Genomic DNA, 9,398 nt, shown 5'->3' on the forward strand with positions numbered 1-9,398 from the left:
CCGGCCCGTCCTGGTCCTGGCACGCCCGCGGTCAGTCCCCGATGGCGGATGCTCCCTGGGGCCCGAGGCCCGTGAACGCAGGCAGCCCCTCCCCTGCAGCCCGTCCAGAGAGGCCAGCTCCACGGTCACCGTGCCCTGACGGTGGACATCCAGGACCAGCTCGTCCTGTGGGGCTTTCACACGACCGCCACAGGTCGACGCCGGGAAAACCAAGGTTTCTCAGATCCAAACACAACGTAGTCGGCGGCCGGATACCACACACGGGATTTCAGGTCCTCGGGAACCTCGATCTGGGTCTGATGCTGTGCCAGGGGCACTGTTCCTGACAGCACCGAGGAGCCCCTCCGGGGGGCGGCCATGCAGGGGACCCAGCCCCCCGACCTGCCGTCTGCACGCGGACAATGCCTGAGAGGTCAGAGCAAGGGTGCTAAGGGGACCACTCCGCACAGCGGGGCCGGGCCCCGGCAGCTCGGCCTCGGGTGGTCTGGGGGCAGTGGGCAGGGCCTGACCCCCTGGGGGCCCCCGGGGCTGGCCCATTCCCCGGGCGTGGAGAGAGCGCTGCCTCTGCCGCAGGGGGCAGCCGAGGCCGTCCCCCGGGGCCGTCTCCGCACAGGGTCCCTGCTGGCTCCCGGGCGGGAACGGGGCGCGGGCGCGGGGGGTCTCAGAGCTCCCAGAACACGCACCCTTCACACCTGAGCGGAAGCCCCCGACAACGTCACGCTGTCCTCAGAGAAACGGGAGGCAGGCCCCGGGCCACCTCCGCGGGGCACGGCGTTCACCCCGCGAGCCAAGGGGCACCCACCACGCCCCGTGGGGAGGCAGCGCGGCGACGGCGCGGACGGGCGCGTGCTCCGAGGGGCCCGGCTGCCCCAGCAGACGCTCGGACGGCCCCCGGGGCTCTCACCCACAACACAGGGCGGCCGGTGCCCGCCGCGGGACCAGCACGCACGGCCCGGGCTTCCGGACGAGGGGCCTCTCCTGTGTCCCCGCTCGGGGGAAGGCGCCAGGGGGCTCCCCGGGGCCTCTTTCCGGAGGACGGTAACCCTCCGGGGCTCCAGCCTTGGGAAGCAATCAGCTCCCAGAGGCCCCACCCCTCAGACTCGGCTCCGGCTCAGGACTCGCGCCGGGAGTCCTGGGCAGACACCTCCTGGGGTCCCCCCGGGGGCACCCCGGGCTCGCGGCTCGGGCGGTGCCTTCAGGCAGGCCCACGTGGTTCTCCTCAGAGCCCGCATTTCGTCAAGGGCTCAGCAGACGTCCGGGCCCCGGTAAAGGGCCGCGCGCCTGCTCCGCACGGAGCCCCCTCGCCTGAGGCGCCTGCGCCGTGACGGCCGAGCGCCGCCCCCGGGCCCCGCCCGCCGCCAGCCGCGCGCGCCACGCCGCCCTCCCACGTCCCCGGCCACGTCCCCGGCCGCACGCCGCTCTCCCACGTCCCCGGCCGCACGCCGCTCTCCCACGTCCCCGGCCGCACGCCGCTCTCCCACGTCCCCCTCCCACGTCCCCGGCCACAGGCCGCTCTCCCACGTCCCCCTCCCACGTCCCCCTCCCACGTCCCCGGCCACACACCGCTCTCCCACGTCCCCCTCCCACGTCCCCCTCCCACGTCCCCGGCCACACACCGCTCTCCCACGTCCCCCTCCCACGTCCCCGGCCACACGCCGCTCTCCCACGTCCCCCTCCCACGTCCCCGGCCACACGCCGCTCTCCCACGTCGCTCTCCCACGTCCCCCTCCCACGTCCCCGGCCGCACGCCGCTCTCCCACGTCCCCCTCCCACGTCCCCGGCCGCACGCCGCTCTCCCACGTCCCCCTCCCACGTCCCTGGCCACACGCCGCTCTCCCACGTCCCCCTCCCACGTCCCCCTCCCACGTCCCCGGCCGCACGCCGCTCTCCCACGTCCCCCTCCCACGTCCCCGGCCACGTCCCCGGCCACACGCCGCTCTCCCACGCCGCTCTCCCACGTCCCCGGCCGCACGCCGCTCTCCCATGTCCCCCTCCCACGTCCCCGGCCGCACGCCACCCTCCCACGTCCCCGGCCACACGCCGCTCTCCCACGTCCCCCTCCCACGTCCCCGGCCGCACGCCGCTCTCCCAAGTCCCCCTCCCACGTTCCCGGCCGCACGCCGCTCTCCCACGTCCCCCTCCCACGTCCCCGGCCACGTCCCCGGCCACACGCCGCTCTCCCACGCCGCTCTCCCACGTCCCCGGGCGCACGCCGCTCTCCCACGTCCCCCTCCCACGTCCCCGGCCACACGCCGCTCTCCCACGTCCCCCTCCCACGTCCCCGGCCACACGCCGCTCTCCCACGTCCCCGGCCACACGCCCCAACCGCTTCTACCAGAGGGACGCTCGCTCAACGACACACCGGTAGCTCCTGGTTCCTAAGAGCCACCACCCAGCAGCCGTGTTTCTAAGGACCTCTGTGGGGCCGGTTATCGAAGGCACACCTTAAAGGCGATCGCCAACTTGCCACGGCCGGGGGAGTGCGGGACCGGCGCTCTGCAGGACGCCAACGAAGCACCGTCCCACGGGACCCTGCTCGGCCGCCGCGCTGACCCGACGGGTGGCCTCCGAGGCCGACTCTCCTCACAGCGCGCTTCCCCGCAAGCCCACCGCACGGCGAACGCGCGCGGGGCGGGGAGCCGGGGGCCCGCGACGGGGGGCGCGGTTCGGAGCCACGCCGCGGGCGCTCTCCCAGGACGGCGGCGCGAGCCCAGGAAGCGCTGCCCAGACGAGGCAGAAACCGCGAAGCCAGGCTTCCGGCTCCCAGGGACGCACGTCCCACCGCCGTCACCAACTGCTGACCCAACGCGGGGGCCCAGGCCCGGGCTGCACCCAGCGCTCGCTCGCTCCCCCGAGCCCCCAGCTCTTCTCCCGCCTCTGGAGACTGGGACTTCCCCGCGGGGCTGCGTGCCTGCCCCTGAGGCCTGGCTGGGTCAGGGCCCCAGGGCCCGGGTCTCCCCCATGCCCCCGCCACAGGAAGACGGCACCGCGATGCCCCTCGAGAACGCCAAGGGTTCGGGGCCCAGCCCCCCACCGGCCCCCACCCGGTGACCTGGGTCGTTCCCACTGAGCTGGCGTTAAGTGAAGATCTCAGGTCACAAATTCTGGGGAGTGAAAATAAAGTGCACGAGCGTGTCCCACTCGGCTTGTTCCCTTGTTTTCCGTGTTCCGAGCTCCCCCCTGGTTCTGCCTTCCTCCCCAGCCCACCGCCTTCTCCGGATCAAGCCGCTCGGGGCCGCGGACGGCACCAGTCGGCACCGGAAGGGCAGGCGCACCAACCGCGGCTGCCGGAGGGGTCTCCCCCAGGGCCCCCGCCTCTGCCCGCCGCCTGCCCGCCCGCACCCGGGCACCCTCCCCCCTTTCCTGCCTCTCCCCCAGCCTTCAGCAGGACCATCCACTCGTTAACGACCCCCTCGGCCCCCGCTCTGGCGTCCCCACCAGTCATCACCCTGAAATGGAAAAACTAACTTTCTTTCTTAGGATTTTAGCCCCGACGCGGTTCCCCGGCCTTCGCCCTGAGCACAGACACAGGCCACTCCTGGAGGTCACAGCTGCCCGCGGCCAACACGCCGCTGGTCCAGCCCGCCTCCCACTGGAAACGAGCTCCATTAGAGCGTGTTACGCACACAGATCTCCAGGCAGCCCTGACGTAGTTCAGAAGTCAAGCCTCGCTCAGACACCCTGCCAAGGCTTTGTGAAGGTGCAGTTGACACGTGCACCACAGAAGAGCCTATCTTCAGTGAACATGGTCCACCAACACCACAATCCAATCGGAGAGGCCTTCTGTGCCCACCGGCAGGTGGCCTGCCTTCCTGGCTCAGCCCTGCAGCCTGGAGTCCACTCTCCATCTCCTCCTCCCTCGTCGGGACGAGGCACGGAAACGGACTCAGGTTGTGCCGGCTTCCGCCTGCTGCCCCCACACTGCGTCCTGCCGTCCCTCCTGAGCAGGCCACGCTGTCCACCCAGGGCTCTCACAGACAAGACTCCCACAACTGGCTCCCAAGTTCCCTGCAGACGGGGACTTCCAGTTCTCACAAGTATCCCCCAGGAACCCAGCGTCGGATGCAAAGTCTGTTAACTTTTCAGCCAAGGGCGACACATCCTCCCCGTCTTCGACATCTGTCACTGCCTGCCGCACGTGGGACAGCCGTCCCAGCAGTGGGAACCGGCAGCTCCACGTTCACCCGGCTTTCCCTAGTGTCTACAGACGCCGAACAGCTTTCCTGCATTTACCGGCCCCTGCAGATCTTCTCTAGAAGAGCATCCACTCAGCTCTTTCCTTCACCAGGGAAGCCCTCTGGCCCGTGGCTTTATTTCATTTCCGTTTCTTTACTTGTTACAGGCCGACTGAAACTTCCCACTTCTTCTGGACTGTCTCAGCTGTTTGTGCCCAAGGTCTCCCCACCTCCCTTGAGCGGTCCAGTGTGCTGCATGAAGCTGTACACGTGTTTCCTTACAACCCTCGCAACTTCTGTAAGGTCGGTGGTAATGTCCCCTCTTTCATTCCTGACAATGGCAGGAATTTGTCCTTGTGGCTAAAAGTGTGCCACACTGACTTTTCTCCAGTGTCTTTGCTTCCTATTCACTGATTTCCATACCAACCTTTATTCTTTCCTTCCGTTTGCTTTGGATTTATTTTGCGCCTCTTTTTCTAGTGTTTTTAAGGTAGAATCTTAAGACTATGGATTTGAAATCTCTTCAGTATTTACAGCTGTAAATTTCCCTGTGAGCACAGTTTAGCTACATCTCAAACTGATACGCTGTGTGGTGATTAATGCTAAGAAATAATACTCAATTTACAAACACCTCTTTAATGACCACCTAATACAGTTTTTGCTAAAGTCAAACTCCCTTCCAGGAACGTATCCAGGAATTCAATATAAGACATGGGGTGTTAGTTAACTAATCCAAGCTCTGTACTGCATGCACTGAGAAGTAACATTAAACATATTACAATCTCTTTCTCTGCATATAGTCCCGGAAGCCGGCTGATGTGAACTGTCTGGAGAGTCAACAGGGATGCGCTTTGGTACTAAGCCGCTGCACACACACACCCCCACATCCTAACTGAGACGGTCTGTGGACCGAGTTCCAGCCTCTGAAGGACAAACTTGAATTCTGTGGAACACACAGTGCAGGTGGTTACTCAGTGAATCTCCAAGGGTACGTGACAAATGCACTGTGATAAATACTATTATTTTGTTCCTATAATAAAGTAGTGGTTTCTTATAATACTATGTATCTTCCAAAGTTATAAAACAACATCAACCCATTTTCCAAACTTCAGTTAACGGGAGAGGACGCAAGAGCAACTTGTAGGTAAAACTCATTCTGCTGCAAGGTAGTGCCCAGCCCTGGTTTTTCTCATGTGTTGCTCTAAACTTAGTGGGTATCCTTTCTGGAAGATAACGGAGCTTCCTAGAAAGGAGTTTCATTTCGGATGGAGACACCAACATCGTTAGGATGCCAACGCTGGAGGGCCAATCTCCACCCAGAAGGCATTCCTGAAGGCCAGGAGCAGACCAGGACCACCTAGCTGAGGTCACAGGGGACAGCCCACGGCCTGACTCTCGGATGGCAAAACACAGGAATGCCACATGCTAATAATCTGAGCAACTGCGGAAAGCATTCATAGAACTCCAAACGCAACTTTAACCATTTTAGGAGTTCCAACGTCCTTTAAGCGTAGGATTCTTGTATTGATGTAAAATGTTATCTGGAGGTTTAAAACAGAGAAAGATTCAGTTCACGGTCATTAGAAACGTAACAGCATTTTCTCATCATCCCAGAGATCGAGCTCTGCAAATACTAACAAACAGAAATACCCACGACTTCTATGGAGCCCTGAGCCCTAAGATGGCAAGTCTCCAATGTGAGTGCGCATCATGTTACTCTGGTTTGGGGAGGAGTCTTCTTAGACTACAGTTTCCTGAGCCCCAGATTTAATGCCTGGAGCCCGGGAATCTGCATTTCTACCCCACCTCACCACATCCTGAGGCTGTCTCACAGTGCACTCGGGAACACTAGTCCAGGGTGCATTAGCATCTCACTCTTACTGACCGGTCTTGATGACCATCCACTTCTGATGACTAACAAATTCTATGGGCTGTGAATTCCTGTTTCTCGGCTCTCGAACCCGTCTGCTGCAGAGCCATGTCACACACCGAGGAGAAAGCACATTAACAGCCCCCTTTTAGAGACAGAGGTAGCAAGTGAGTTTTCCGGAAGGGCTGGTTTGGGCTTGTGATGACCATTTTCAGTGGCATTTGTAAAAGAGCGTGTTAAGTGCTAACGGCGCAAGGAAGACAAAGGTATGAAGACCAGGGCCACCTGTGCAAGAAAACCATCCCATCCACTGGCATGTCACCGCCTCACATGGAGCTGCTTAGCTACCGACTCCAACGTGCAGCCCGGAGCCAGCCGGCCGCGGTCTCTGCAAGCTCTGGTCAGGCAGGGAGGCAGGCAGGGAGATCCCGCCACTGGCTCCCCAGGCACCACTCAGAAAGAAGCCCAATGTCACACGGTGGTCGTGCTCCCAAGTACCACGGTGAGCCCCACCTGCACACACCAGGTGTGTGAAATCCACTCAACTGAGCAATATCCCCATCAGAAAGGGAAGGCTGGCTTTTTTTCCAGAGGAGGAGGAGGTAACAATACAGAGGGAAATTTGGCGGCTGCCGTCCGGATGGGCGTCCGGCCGAAACCACATCCAGCCCTTCACCCCGCGGCCAGTTTGGTGCTGCAACTAGAACGTGACCACATGAGACACATGGTTCTAGGATGTTTAAAATAATGAAGACAAAAAAAACTAGGAAAAAAGGTTTCGGGCCCTTCTGCTGGTTAACGGGAAACGAGGTGGCGGCTCTCTCCAGGATCCCCGCCGAAGCTGCTGGGTGTACACATGCCCTGCCCGGCAGCCCCGGTGGACTCCAACAGTCCCAACGCTCGGCTGGCTGGCTACTGGGCGGCTGGGAACAATGCCAACGCAGGACAGGCTGCAAGTGGGGTTTTGCTGGGTCCCACGCTGCTCTCTGTTCACAGGGAAGTAAAATGTGTATGCGGCAGTGGCGGACCGAGCTCCTCCGGGGAGGACGCCGGTCAGGAACTCATGCCCCCCGGCCCCATGCTCATCGGCCAACACGCAGGCGTAACTGGGGTGAGGCAGCTCGCTGAGAGGTGGGCGTGGACAGCCCGATGCAGGGATGCAGAGGGCAGGGCCAGCCTGACTGCTGTATACACACCATGGACCGCACTTACTGAGCCACTGTTGTGAACACTACTCATCTTTCCTAAGTGCTTGAAAGATAGGAAATCACGTGATTCTGGAAAAACAAATTAGAAGTTTGGAGAGGTTGAAACAAATCCTTCAAGAAGAAACACTGGGACACAGAGACGTTTCCAGACAGAGAACGGAGACCAGACCCCAAACCCGGCCTGGCTACCTTGCCACGCAGAGTCCACCAGCCTCACTGCACGGTTCCCACAGCCGCCAAATCACACCCACCACGTAACCAAACCGACCATGACCTCGAAGTTGGGAAGCAGCTTTGGTGACCTGCCTCTCAGAGGTCAGCGCTCCACACCGCACACATGGGCATTATCTGGAACCTTCCGGGTAACTTCTTAACAATCCACCACTGAAGCATGGAGAACGCTCAAGGACATGTCATTCCATGACAGGTGCTCGGGAGCTTGTGAAATTATTTACGTACGTCCACAGTTAACAGAACAGACTGAAAGAAAGTGTACGTGTTCTAAAAAATACCTCCCTGGGTGGCAGCCGTAGGTTCTGAAACAGGACTTGCTTTTTAACTAACAACTGATCGGGCTGCCAGTGGACGCTGAATCCTCCAGCACCGCATCTCTCAAAAGTGGGAAGGAGGCCGCGTGGTGCTCAGGGCCCCGTGACAACGTGAAAACACATGCAAGACTCATGTGCGCACCTTTATGCACGAAGGTTGGGCTCACATTCTTCTTCTCAGTCACAATCAAACCGCACACCTCACCAATACCTCCACGGTCTTTATGGCAACGGCGTGCGTGGACACTAGCGTTCCAGGAGCAGTACCTACGAGAACCTCCCTGCCGACATCCCAGGATACAGGACGTGTGAGCTGAAGTCAGGCATGGGGAGCGGGACACGGCAAGGCCCACGGGACCACACAGCCCTGTGAGTAAGGCAGGCCCTGAGCGTGGTGGCTCGTGGCCTCCGCGTCAGGCTCATGTCTGCGCTGCGCTGGACACAGGCGCGTCCTCAGGGAGCCGGGCAGGGCTTTCCCAGCACACAGATGAGAGCAGGGTAAAGGCGAGCTGATCTGCCCACGAGTGCCAGGAGAGGCGGCGGCCACACCTAGAACTCTGTGATTTCATGCTTTGCAGTGCCTGAAATTTACCTGCCTCTTTTATACCAGAGGAGAACCTTAGTTATCACTTCCAGAATAGTCTGTCAAAAATCATGCCCTGCCAGTAAAATTTCTTTCCCAGTGTTAGGTTAACAGTAAGAAAGCCCAACTAACTTTTAATATGGGCTGTGGGCTGCACCGTGTCCCCCAAACTCCACCTGCAGGACCTCAGAATGGGACTGCATTCGGAGACAGGGCCTTGAAGATTATTAAGGTTAAATGAGATTTTATGGGAGGGACGTGATCCAGTGCAACTGTGTCCTTAGGGGCAGAGATGAGGACAGAGTGAGGACACGGGAGCACGGCCGTCTAAACGGCCAGGACAGAGGCCCCAGGGGACGCCAGCCCTGCCCTGCCTGCATCCCGACCTCCAGCCTCCAGCACCCGGACAGGTGCTGCTGTTTAAATGACCCTGTCCCATCCCGCATTTGCTACAGCCTCACACGCATGCCCTGCAGAGTGCTCGCCCAAACATGGCCTCGGCGGCCCAGCACATGCCTGATCAGAGCACGACCCTTCTGAGAAACACAATGACTACGTAACACGAAGAGAAGGCCGGTGAGGACAGCGGAGATGCATCTGTGTTTGTGAACGTGAGTCCAGCAGAGGGACCTCTGGTAACAGAGGTCCCCTGAGTGCAGATGGGACTCTCCCCTCCAGTCGCTCAGCCAGGATCCCAGCTGCAGGACGACGCAGACCGCGGGCTCCATCCCCTCAGACGCGTTTCTCAGTTCGCGACGCCGGCTGCCGCAGGGCCGTTCTGGAGGCAACACAACGAAGGGGTGAACGCAACGGGACGTCAGCATTATGGGACAAGCCGAAGCAACAGTCTGCTAAGACGAGGTCCCCGGTGCGTCACACGCGCGCACGCCCACGCCCACGCACTCCCCAGGGAGGAATAACTTCCGGGACAAGAGCTCCTCTCATCTCCCTGGTGGGGACACCCACCGCCTGTCACACGAACGCACACACAGCGCCTGGGCAAAAGCTACCAGA

This window comes from Zalophus californianus, chromosome 13, assembly GCF_009762305.2.
Source record: "Zalophus californianus isolate mZalCal1 chromosome 13, mZalCal1.pri.v2, whole genome shotgun sequence".
Lineage (NCBI taxonomy): Eukaryota > Metazoa > Chordata > Mammalia > Carnivora > Otariidae > Zalophus > Zalophus californianus.